This window comes from Mchenga conophoros, linkage group LG11 (assembly GCF_057382185.1).
Source record: "Mchenga conophoros isolate Kocher_MC1m ecotype Shallow Benthic linkage group LG11, M_conophoros_male_GT1.1, whole genome shotgun sequence".
In the NCBI taxonomy this organism is placed as follows: Eukaryota; Metazoa; Chordata; class Actinopteri; order Cichliformes; family Cichlidae; genus Mchenga; species Mchenga conophoros.
The window spans coordinates 35272036-35285134 of NC_140536.1; the positions used below are offsets into that span (position 1 = coordinate 35272036).

Sequence of the window (13099 nt, forward strand, 5' to 3'; positions counted from 1 at the left end):
GGCCTCTTTGTTGTGCGGTGGGGGCTCTGCCGGGTGTTGAGCGGTTCTGAGAGGTGCAAGTCCCCATCGTTGGCTCACCGTGGAGTGGAAAGCATGCAGTGGGGTCGGCTGCCCACTGCCTCTGGCCCCCTGGTACTCCCACCCTTGACTGTGGGAGCTCAGGCATCAGGACGTGTACCCTCAGATTGTGAGCTCTCCTGGGTGAGAGCTCGGTCTGCAGCAGTGGCCCAGCGTGTCTGTTTGCTTCACCCTCCTCCTTTTCTCTTTTTTGTTCTGTCCCTTTTCTTCTTCTATTCCTCTGCTTTCCTCTTCTTTTAGCCAATCTGGCCTTCACCCCCAGTCCGCTCCAGCATAATATCCCCACAGGCAATAATATGAATAATAAAATAAACTTAATAAATAAAATAGAAACATTAAGAAGAGAGAGTCTACAGAGAGTGTTGGAAAAGCAAATGTGTTTGGCACAACAAAGCATTCAGACCATGATTCTGCCTACAGGACAGGTTTAAAAAATAAAAAATAAAAGACATTTGTAACGTCACCTCCGAAACAGGTTAGTTTGTAGCATAAGTTGCCATGGTGATATACCCGGTAAAAAACTGAATCACCTTCGTCGTACTGAAAACCCGGACTTAACCCTAAAGGTACCCGGATAAGATTAAATCCTGCTTTGTAGTGTAGGCCTCTGGTAGCCTGCTACCACTCAATCAAGAACCGCGACCTTTGAACTGCAGCATCATGTGGTAATAACATCCTAATGTAAAATAATAATATAATATTCCTATCGACTTACAAATATGAGCACACTTCTTGACATTCCCGTTCAAATAAAACTGCCACTAAACAAACCTTCACTGAGGGAAAGGCACTGCTGCTGTCACTTAGCAGGCTTGATAGCTAATTAGCTACTCCGCTGCAGCACAGCTTGAAAACTCGCTGGCAAATGTCACTTCAGTCCGTTTAAAAGTTGTTGTGGCTCTTTCAAAAACCAGAAAGTCTAAACAGAAGTTTGGAGTTTCACACTTCAGCCAACTTTGCTAATATATTTTTCGCTCTTGTTTCCTTTTTCCTGCAGAGCTTTCAGCCGTCCAGCTGCTATCAGTCAAACACTGACTCTTTCGCTAAGAAGTAATGAACAAGGGCGGATGGAGATAAAACCCACCTGTATCCTGGCAAAGACTAAAAGATTGTGCGTGCATGTGTGTTTGATTGTTTGGGGCATGGGGACATATTTTGTTGCATATTTGAGATGTGCACATTGATAAGGTTTCAGCCTTTAGATAGTATTCTGAAGTTGTCTTGTATGCATTGATTTTATTCCTGTTTCATATTCCATTAGCTTTGGAACTAAAGCCAGGAGTGGCAGGAAAGTATGCCGTTGATGCAGGCCATGTATGAGGATAGTGAGACAGTAGTGGTGTGCAGTAGGAGTGACAGATGGGGCTGAGGTTACACCTTGCAATAGTGATTGACAGATGAGGTCAAAAAAGGGAGTCTCTGTGGACTATAATGTTCACAGACAACTTTGTGATCAGTTGTGAGATTAGAGAGCAAAACAAGTTTAAATACCTGGGGTCAAGGTACAGTGCACAAGAGAGGTGAGGAGCATGCAGGTAGGCTGGAGTGGGTGGAGACCAGTGTCAGAATGGTAGCAAGAGTCAAAGGAAAGATGTATGAGCTGGTAATGAGACTTGCTATGATGTGTGGTTTGTGGCACAAAGAAAAAGACAGCTGGAAGTGTTCTGTGGGATGGACAGAATTAGAAATGAGTATACAGGGAGACATACATACAGAGGGAGAGCTCATGTTGAACTGTTTGGAGAGAAAGTTAGAGAGGTGAGCCTGAGAAGGTTTGGACATGTGCAGAGGAGGGATCATGAATATATAAGGATGTCAAAGATGGAGCTGCTAGGCTGGGGGAAAAGCGGAAGACCACAGAGGAAACTGAGGGTGAGATACAAACACAGAATCCACTTTTTTCCCTTAAGAACCATAAATCATAAATTGTGTTTTTTTTATTTTATTTTTACAATTCTTCTTTATTACAATTAAACGTCTTTTAATGAGCCATGCACTGCATTTATCAGGCAGCAGTGAACACACACTCAACCTCTTTGTAGTGCCTGTCCAAACTGCTCACACAGGACAATGTTATCGTGAATAAATACTCCAGAACAGAAAACGCCATTTCAGCACCTACAACCTTGATCTCTATAAGATCATCACATTTTTCCCCTCCATTTTTTAAAATCCTCTATTGTTTTCTTTACCTTTTTGTTATTCTGGTTATCTTTTGGAAAGTTTCCTGGTTTTAATATTTTGTTCTACTATGAGCCTGGATAAAAGATCCTTTTATATTGCTACTAGCCTGCGATACAGTGGTGTTAACCGCTGGATCTACTGAGGAACTTCCCCTGAACTGTGACAAATGATTGAGAGTAATGTCTAAATTCCCTCCTGGGGAAATCCTAATTGTTATCGTATTCTGAATCTGCATAGGTGAAGTGTTAGATATACACTATATAAGGGAGTGAGTAGCTCACAACTGTACTCAAGTACAGTACTTGAGCAAGTTTACATTCCCTGAAGTGGTGACTATGTTCAGATTATTGATTCATTAGCTGGTTGATTGGGTGGATGTTTGATGAGAGAGGCAGCAGGTAAATGGTGATATGCAAGGACGGAGCGGTGGATAAGGAAAAATAACAGACAGATGGAGGGGCAGACAGCCTGCCAGACTGATTGTTGCTGTATTGACCATGTGATTGGTCAATACATCGCTCTGTCTGAAACATTATCTGCCACTATCGGGTTTTCCCAAGCTGTGTGCGAAAACAGAAAGACCTCTCAACTTGTGTTTTCAGTACGTGCATGTGGCACGGTTCATATATGCACAGATGTGTCCAGGACGTATCCATGGATTTGATTTCCAAATACCAACAGATTCCTGCCTGATCAACCCGGTCAGGAGCAGGTAACTGCAATATTTCGGTCGAGCGTCTATGCATAGAGGTGCACGGCTTCACTTGCACTCTCCTCCTCCCTGCATCGCTCCGTTTTGTGAGTTCGTATATATATGTGTGTGTGTGTGTGTGTGTGCCTTCGCTCCTGTCAGTCCACTTAAGGGCCTTTGGTTTCAGAGGAGGCCATTGTATTTCCTCCATTGCCTAGCAACCATCACCAAGGCCAGCAGTCCATTGTTGCGGAGGCTGAGCACCTGAATTGCCTGCTGCCTGTTTCTACTTTTCAAAATTGTACTGTAATTTCACAAAGTGGTGTTTCAGCATTAGAGCGAGAGAGAGAAGGAGCAAGAGAGGCAGCCTCGCTCCAAATTGGAGGGTTATGAAAATTAGGGTAAGCTTCGTTTGTTGGTTTCACATCAGGAGCTGCGTGCATTTTGCAAAAGCCCAACAAACATATTGTGCCGGCGAGGAATGAAAACAAACACTCAGTGATTTGTATAGTGTAGTGTGTTCAACCTATAGTGTGTGCGTGTGTGTGTGTGAGACAGAAAGAGAGAGAGATGGAGGCAGATAAAGAGATTGATGAAGACAGGAATGGAAAGATAAAGAGATTAGTTTAGGTTTACTGCAAGTGTTTATGGCCTCCTAGTTTGTTGAAATGCACTTTATGGACTGAGAGGCTGATAAAGCGAGAGCTAAACCCACAAAGATAGTCAGACAAAGAGCGCAGAGATGTGGAGATACAGAGAGAGAAAAATGGAGAAAATGGGAAAAAAATATGAACAGAGCAACATGTAGTGGGCGGAGCTTAAGTGCTGAAAAGGTTTATGGGCTAGATTTTTCTCAGTGACGTCACTTTTACACAGTTTCCTTGAATAGCACCTGTGTGCATGGGGGCTGTCTGTCTGTCAGTCCTGAGTAAAAACATAACCCATGCCAGCAAAAACACATCTATCAGTGTTCTCCACTGGGCAATGGAGACAGACTGTGCCTTTTTCCTCAGAGGCCAATACAGACTCTGTTGTCTTTAGATCTCACCGATTGGCCCCCTCAACGCTTCCATTTTCTCAACCGCCCGCCCCCCCAACTCAATCATTTCAGCATCTTTTCTGAGAGCCTTTGAAATTTTTTTCAATTCTCCTTTATAAAGTAAAGGTTTTTTTCACCTTCCTTCTCTTCGTGCAGTGAAATTGCTTTTTTTTTTTTTTTGTGCGCCAGGAATCGACACCCTTGTGGATGACCCCAGGTGTCTAATTCAGAAATGGTAAGTGCCACCAATTTTACCGTGAAAGAAATCCGTGTCTCATTACACTGAATATTCTTGTATTGTTTTTCTTATCTTTCGTTTGTCGCTTTTTTAAATATTTTTGGGTTTTTAGCCTTTCCGTTGCAGAAATCTAGGTTTGCTTTTCCAAAGACTAATAATTTGTGACTATCTTGCCATTGTGTGTCAATGTCACCGACTTTCTCTTATTGATTTTCAATTGTGCAACTGGTCCATTCTGTGTCTGCATCCTCGCATTTGGCATCAAATTGCTGCACAGAGATGTAACATCCTGACAAATCAGGCTATTCTCACTTATTCACTATGAGAGGCGCTTAAATGCACTAATAATACTGTCTAAGACACACACACACCTAAGACTGGCATGCATCTTACACTCTGTACATGTATAACCCATACACACTCAAGCGAATCAGGTTTCATTGTATGTATACACACACATACACACACTCAGATGGTCTGGTGAGATGGCAGCGCTATTGGCTGATGTGCTCTCAAGTTTCAGTAAATACTTACTACATTCTCTGCATAAATAGTGGGATTTAAACGTACTTGGAATCAGTTTACACACTGAAATTTTACACAAATTGAAGGGGCAGAAAAAAAAATCAAGATTTGAGCCATTTAACTGTTTTTATCAGCTTGAACTAAAGAGGATAATCTCACAGCAAACGGCTCTCTTTCCCTTGCAAGCATTTAAATATATAGGCTTTTTGCTCTAATATAACAAATAAAGTCAAAGCGATGGTCTTAAATAACACGAGCGTCTAACATGCCCATGTAATTCATTAACCGCAATGTTTCCATTGCTGTAATATGTAATACACATATTACATATGTGTAATATGTGCCTATGCAGCTAAAGCATTAACAAAATGGCAATTTGCCAATAAGAAAAGACCGTCCGCCCTCAAAAGCTGACTGCAGAGGTCCAAAATGCTCCTACTGATGTTAAATTATTGATCATTATCAATGACATTAAAAAAAAAAAAAAACTTCCCTGCATCCCGCAGACTTTGTTGACTTTGTGGAACAGAGTGCAGCGTTAAATTAATGCAGTTGGTTGATTCGGGGAGATAAAGGTGTTGTTTTTCTTTCTCATGGAAAATAACACACATATTTTTCAGATTCCTAAAGTATTTAACGAAAACTGACGGAAAATGAAGAAAATCCTGTGGCGACGGATCACACAGCCTCAGTGTTTGCGTTTGTTCCTGCTTTCTTATCGATTAATCTGGAGATTATTTTCTAGTTTGGTCTAAACAATGAAAGAAAATATTGGAATATCCTGTTTTCTATGAATTGTTCATTACGTGATAAGAATAGAAGCTTCATCTGATATTTGAGCAGAGATTTGAAATAATTTTTTCCTTAAAAATAGACTTAAAGCAATTACCAGGCACACTGCTGCTCTCCTTCACACTGCAGCATTTTACAGTACTCTGTTGTGAAGCTGCTTTTAATCAGAAGGGATTTTTTTTCCAATTGTTGTGCTAAATGTTTCAAATCTATTCATATCATTTCAGAGGAGTCCTTACGTTCTGAAATGCCATTCATTTCTTGCAGTCACATTGCTGATGGACAGCTGAGTTTATTCATGTTGATGTTGGTACATATGAACACCACGCGACAGCTGGTTAGAGGGTGTTTTCTCTCTGTTTCAGCTTGCAGGGTGGTCAGGAGCCGCGCTGAGCCTTGGATCACATAGTTTGTACCAGGCAGATAACCCTGACGGTGACCCCGGGCGCTGCCTCAAACCTCTGTGCCTTCGTCCATCCTTTTAGCCTCGTCCTTTCTCCAGAACATCACGCTCGCAAACACTTAACCCTCCGCTAGTTCCATATTTAAAGAGAGAGAAACTGCAGGAGTAAAATTGTACTTAATAAAAAAAAGTTAGAGTCAAAAAGGAATGAAATTCTGTATTCAAGCCAGCAGAGATGTAAGATGAAGGCTTTGTGATTCCTGCTTTCAAATACGAAAAATGGCAGATGAAAGATAACGGTCACACAGAGATAACTGCAGTAATTGAAATAATAACCCACACAATTTGTCTATTTTTTTTTTTAACCGTGTTTCTTTTGATACTGGTTTCAAGCACTTTTACAGATGGTTTCTTGACAGGCTGCCAACTGAATCATTTAATCTCTGTGAGCACAAGGAGAAGGCCGCCAAGCACAGCCAGTTCTGCTGTGAAGCTCCGGCCTTCAACTGAGGAAACTTTGGGTTGAAGGTGGTTTCCCTGAAAGCTCCTTCAGCCCGCGCCTGTCTTCACAGGAAGATTTGGATTGTATGTTAGCTCAAGGAGGCCACCTTGAGTATGACCCAAAACTTGGCAGTGACACATCAAGACTAGAAGAACCCAACAGTGTTAACTGTGTTTCATTCAGATGTACTTAGCTGCTTAACCCTGTGATTATTTAACTGATGCTTTTTGCATCAGGAACGAAAATTATTGTATTTGAAGTTAAAGAAAGAAGCTGCGTGATGGGTGAAAGAGGTGAATCCCTTAACTGTATGGATGTGGAAGTCCACAGCAGCATGGAAGACTAGTGATTTTGTTGTTTGTTGTTTAAAAGGACAACAAATCATTGTCTCCCTCATTGCTGTGTGACACAAGCTGCAGGACTAAGTCATGTCTGCACGTTTTTTCAGGGCACGCAAATTTTCTTTTGAGACACTGCATTTTAAAAAAAGTCCTCCCTCCATAGAAAGCGAAGCACTCTGATGCCTTACTATTGTGTGCAGCAGACCTATTAGAATAAAAGGAGGTTGTGTAAACCTTTATCCCAATTTAGAAATGGCACAAGTTTGGATCACAAGCTTAATTTTTATTATAACTGGGACCCATACTGTACTGTTTGCAATAAAACTCATTCGTAGCATGCAAAATACCAATGCTACTGGGAAGATGGAAAGGATATCAGCCTTTTTCTTTGCTATTGTCAAGAGTTTATATTCTATTTTGTTTCAGAATGATATCTATATTTAAATGTCTTTTGTATAAGGATTGAGTCCAGGCCCATAAATGGAGGGCGTGTGGAAGGTGATGTATTTTTCCTTCCTTTCTGTTTTGATGTGAGATGATTACAAAGAGAAAGCACACAAAATGTTGTTCACTTAAACTTATTAGAATTGCCTTTTTATCATAAACTGTAGTATTTCAATAACAAACTGCCTTAAGTGTTAAAAATCATTATTGCAGCACATCTTTACAGTGCATTGCTTCGGAAGCTTGTTGTGAACATATTAATGAAAACATTTTTGCTATGTATTTCAATCTAAAACTGTCGACATGAAAAATAAAAACATCTGCTACCTCTTTACATGCTTGTGGAGGAGAATTTTTTCTCTAAACCTAAAGGTTGCTGTGCTTGAACAGATGAGTGCCTTTTTAATTTAATTACGGCTCTAAGGATTGGTCACTGAATCCACAGATGAGGGTTAAAGGATTATTTAAAAAATTTTAAATAGCAAATTGACTCGAATTGACTGGCTTTCAAACCTGTTAATAATGGCGTTCTCTGAGTGGATTAGGAAATACTGTTATTTCTGTAGATAAAATGGCCTCAGTTTAGGTAGCAACACACCTCAGTTTAGGTGGAGTCTAGTACATCACCTGCTGAAGGTTCTCCAGTGTGTTGAACCAGAGCTTTGACCCGATCCTGCAGCACTGCAGTGCTTTGGCCTGTGTGCTAAAGAATATTCAGTCTCTCAACCAGAGGCTGGATGCTGGACCTGCTGATTGTGAGAAATTACTTTAAAAATACGAGTCACAAGAAAGAGAGAAATAATAAGTTCAGACTACAGCGATGATGTCAAGAAATCTGACAACAGGGTGAAAAATGCAGGGTTTTTTTTATATATAAATAAAGATCTAGATTACGTTCATTCATTTTACAATGATTTATGGGGTTTACAAAAAGGTCTATAAAATTATAGTATAATGGTAATCCAACAACTATCAGGATTATATGATAAACCTTTTGTAACGTGGGACCCAAGAAACATACGCTGGAGCGAATATGATGACAGCAGAACTTTTATTTAATACTGTGGTTTGTTTACTGGGACACAGACACTCCCGCTCTGTCTCTGCTGTCACGTCCGCTTCCCCCCTCCGACTGTCACTGCCAACATATAAAGAGACACAATCACTGTCAGATCCTAGCACACCTGTTCACCCTACCCCTGCGCCGCCCCGGGAGCTCACTGCATCACCCCTCCTCTGCAGCTGGCCAGAGACCACACCCACGCCACACCTTTCAAACTGTGTTTTTTCTTATAGTGAGAACCTATCATTGTAGAGACCAGTGTAATGCTGGTAAATGCAGGGGCCAGTTCTTTCATTTAAAAGGGGAATTTACAGTAATTCACACATTAATTATGTAAAAGAAAAGTTGAAATGTAGACGCTGAAATATTGATTGGAAATTTTGTTTCACTTATAAACTGATTATCATATATTATGGTGGATATTTGATCTTCAACCATTTACATCATATGAACTCTGTTGTAATCAGTGGAAATATACATCTTACTATGTGTGTGTGTGTGGGGGGGGGGGGGGTGGGGGAGTCAGTGAGGCAGTACTGAATCTAGGAGAGATTACATAAAAATGGAAGCACACTGCACAGAATCACAGCAAATGAAAATAAGAAAAACATGAAAACAGAAGAAAAAGACAGTCAGTATGTTTACTTTAACCATACAAGCAATACCATCTTTGTCTAGAGACATACAAAGAAACAGAAACAGAAGAGAAACTCTGCAAGCAGAGGAGCGGGGGACACGCCTTTGTCCTTGGTGTTCTTGCACCTATCAGTCCTGGTTAACAAGAGCTTGGTAACAGTGGGGATAAAGAACTTTTATTTTAACAGGAAGACATGTCCAACAGAACCAGCAGTTAACTGTCCATTGACAGGGATGGCAGAAGGGACAGAATACAAACAACAAGGGAGTAGACAGATGTTAATGACATGCAATAGTGCCATTTAAACCCGTGGAGACTGACAGAACTGCCCAGTACATCAATGGAAGTATCCCAGCAGTAGTAGCATAACTAAGAAAATGGTGCAGGGTCACCTGATCCAGCCCTAAATATAAACTTTATCAGAAAGGAAAGTTTGAAGCCTGATCTGAAAATAGAAAGAGCCTGATCATTCGGGACATTTTGTGTTTCAACTCCTTGTTTATACCTTCACTGCAGCATTTTAGATCAACTACATGTTACGTGCAGGCTGTGTGCAGGCAGGAATGGGGGACCCAAAGTGCAGACGCTCAGAGGCACAATGTAAACTCAAAAAAGGTAACAAACCTGAGACTCCAAATAAACTCAGGCAAGCAGACAGAACACACAGCATGGAAACCAGTAGATCACACCACAAACACAGGGCTTAAATACACAGAGGGAGCAATCAGGGAATGGGTAACAGGAGGGAAACACAGCTGGGGCAAATCAGGCCTAACGAAACAGGGGAAGCAAAACCAGATACATTAACATCAGACATGGACCTTCAAAATAAAACAGGAAACAACACAGACTGAACTAAAGACACAGACTCACACGCAGGCACTGCAACAGAGGGAACCGAGACGTAAACCATAAGACAAAACACAGACAAAGAAACCAAAGACTAGAAATGATAAATAATATAATAAACTCAAACCTCTGGGTCAACGACCCAGGCATCCTAACACTACAGGCTTCTCAGGGGGCTTTTCAAACAACCTGATAATGAGGTGTTGTAGAATAGTCCGGCCTCCAAGTAACAAATGCATGCACTTGTTTTTCAGGATTACCCTGAGGCAGATGTTACTAATTTTTATCAATATTACACAGACAAAAGAAGGAAAAAGGTATTACAAATTTGTTAAATGTGCACGGTTATGAAAACATCCTGGCCAAAAATGACCCCAAGGTTCCTCATAGTAGTACTGGAGGCCAAGGCCAAGGTAATGTAAAGGTAAGTTAAAGAAAACCTTTTAAAGAATAACCTTATCCTGTCAGTCTTTGTGAACATTTGAAGTTGTATTTTTCTTTTTTCAATAATCAACATTAAACTATATATTACCGACAATATAAAAATATGCAGTTTTGATTATCTATGAATACGAGACCTGACTAACTTCATTGGTGAGATGAAGTTAGTCACATCTGTCTACTAAACCTGGGACCCCATGCAGCATCATCAGATGATGCCTAAAAGTGTTGAATCAACATTAAGCTCAGACATTTCACTTTTTTTCACATTTTATCACTAACAAAATCAAATACGTATGTTTATCCCTGTGCTATTTATCCATCTTAATTCTTATGCTGTGAGTTAGCCGATTTAAAAAAGGTACCATCTGTAGTGATATCTGTCTTTTGTAACTGGAAATATATGGAACTTGCAGTGCTCAAACACCATGAAAAATGCAGCAGCAATGTCATTTTTCCAGAAATCAAGATACTCAAATGAACAAACATAAAAATAAACATGCAGCAACCTGTGTGACGGAAAAATGAAACATCATCAAAGTGCTAAAAACTGTAATTCTTCAAATGCCCACTCCAGGAGCTACCCAGTGTCCACAGACTCAACTTTACAGCAGGAACAGGCATGCTTATAGCATTTTAGACTTCAAATTCACCTAAATGGCAAATATAAAAGGGTTAATTTTTTTAATAACTTAATTGTTTAATTTTCATTGGGACTTACAGTTTGTTATTTGGGCTCTGGAGCTTTGACTGACAGGTGGATGTCAACACAAAGCGCTGTGCCCAACAGCTGTCTGCTGAGCTTTGAGTCATTAGTTGATGTGTGTCGCTAATTATCAGGTGTGTGTGTGTGTGTGTTTGTACCTGTTTAGACACCTTTGTGGGGACAGAAAAATTAAATGTGTCTATACTTGTGAGGAGCAACAGTCACTTGTGAGGACAAAAGTGACTGTCCTCACAAGATTGACGGCATTTTTGAGACTCAAAATGTGGTTTTAGTGTCAGAGTTACAATTAGGCTATGGTTAGGTTTAGGATGAGGGTTAGGCATTTATTTTTAATGGTTAGGGTTAGGGTAAGCAACTAGGGAAGCATTATGTCAATTAGATGTGATAATTGATATACAGTGTGTGGTTTTGGGTAGAAACTGTCATGTAACTTGTGGGTTCATTTTGGTAGAAAGTATACATTCTTACATGAAACTGCTTAACATTTTTCTATTTTTAAGTAACATATTTTTGGAAAGCGACCATACACTGGGCTTTTCAGATCAGTTTGTGGCAGTCTGACCAACACATATGGTGAGTGTCATTTCACTCTGTTATACTCACAAGAAGGCACACATCTCTGCAGACCAGTCAAAAACCAGGTAAGTCACATCAAAAGAATCAAGATGGGGATATGTAGCAACACCTGCACAAGAGAAAGGGAAAAAATACGGCTCCTTTAATCTCGCTGAATAAATCTTTGGACTGTTAAAATTATTTGTGAAGTCTTATCTTTTTCTTTAAATCCATTGTGCTCCCTTTTTCACCCTTTATTGTTACAGCAGCACGCAAGGTTGGACATACTGTGTCTGTAGTGTCACTATGGCAACCTGCATATCTGCCTGGCTTTGTACCTCCTGATATTGCACTGCACTCCTTTGAGCATAATAAAGTGATTACAAAGAAACTGTCTTTGTGATGTTTGCTTGTGTTAAGTCTGATGTGTTGTAGCGCCCAAGATGCTTTGGGTGTTATTTTTTTCTTTCAAACCACATTTGCACTGTGAGAAACTGCAACAAAGTCAGCTGAAGTCAAAATACGTGGTGATCTGGACAACTGGAACTGAACAAATGCAGCTTATCGCACAGAGGATTTGCCTTTAACCTCCTGGGACCTGGCATCCACATATGTGGAAATCACATTTACGGTCATTTATACCCAAATACTCAATTTTCCTCTACATTATACTGCAACTGTTCTATCGAAATTTTAAACAAGTATCCTAATTTGTGGCTCTCATTTTTCTTAGAAACAAAAGCTGTGTAAAAAGAAATCTGGTAATTCTTTGTTTTTACATTCATCAGGCCCCAATATGCCCAAATATCAAAGAGAAATTAAAAATGCATGCTGTGGAAGAGTTCAGGTCTTAGGAGGTTAATGTTAATACAGAGGTAGGTTGCACAAGCTCAGCATCAGAGGTCTAGAAGTTCAGTTCAGGTTTAAGTTTAGGAGGCCTAAAAACTTTGAACCTGTCATAGCCTTGGTTTGTGTTTGAGACTGGAGGTAGCCATCACTTAAGTATGCATTTATTTAAAAAAAAAAAAAAAAGATTTGATCTTAAGTGGGACTTTTTTTGCAACAATGTCTATTTTTCACACTCAATTTAATGTCATTACATGTACATTAAAACTTATGGATCACAGTGAAATTATGCTTTCTTTTCAGCAATTTTCACACTTTACAAAGCCGTCCAACAGGCCAGACCGGACCCTTTGGTAAGCCTGCGGAGCACATGTTTGACACCCCTGTTCTACACAATATTCACATTAGTGTACTTAAACGAATCCACCATCTGGCAGATCTTACAAATGCTTTGATTCCACTCTGAGTACTACACTGGACTAGCTATAAAGACTCAAATGCCCTAAATCATATCCAAAAGGAGTTGCTCCCCGCTGGCCCTTAGAGACAGTGCAGGTTAAAGGGACTACCACACTTTCTTTTAAATACAATATATGCTTACTATGGGGCTTTGAAGGGTGGCTGTAGCTCCGGACGTAGACCAGGTCACCTACTGATTTGGTGATTGGCAGTTTGATCTCTAGTCGTTCCAGTCTGCATGTCAACTATCCTTGGGCAAGATACATGAAAGCATAGAAAAAAGTG

General features: G+C 40.2%; 1 long non-coding RNA gene across 1 annotated transcript; it reads left to right on the top strand.

The window, feature by feature from the left end:
- The first annotated feature begins 3216 nt into the window (after window positions 1–3216).
- LOC146564852 (uncharacterized) lies at window positions 3217–6098 on the top strand. The gene is made up of 3 exons (XR_014894305.1): window positions 3217–3354; window positions 4182–4227; window positions 5913–6098. It is a non-coding gene; the product is annotated as an uncharacterized LOC146564852 (long non-coding RNA).
- Window positions 6099–13099: the final 7001 nt, after the last annotated feature.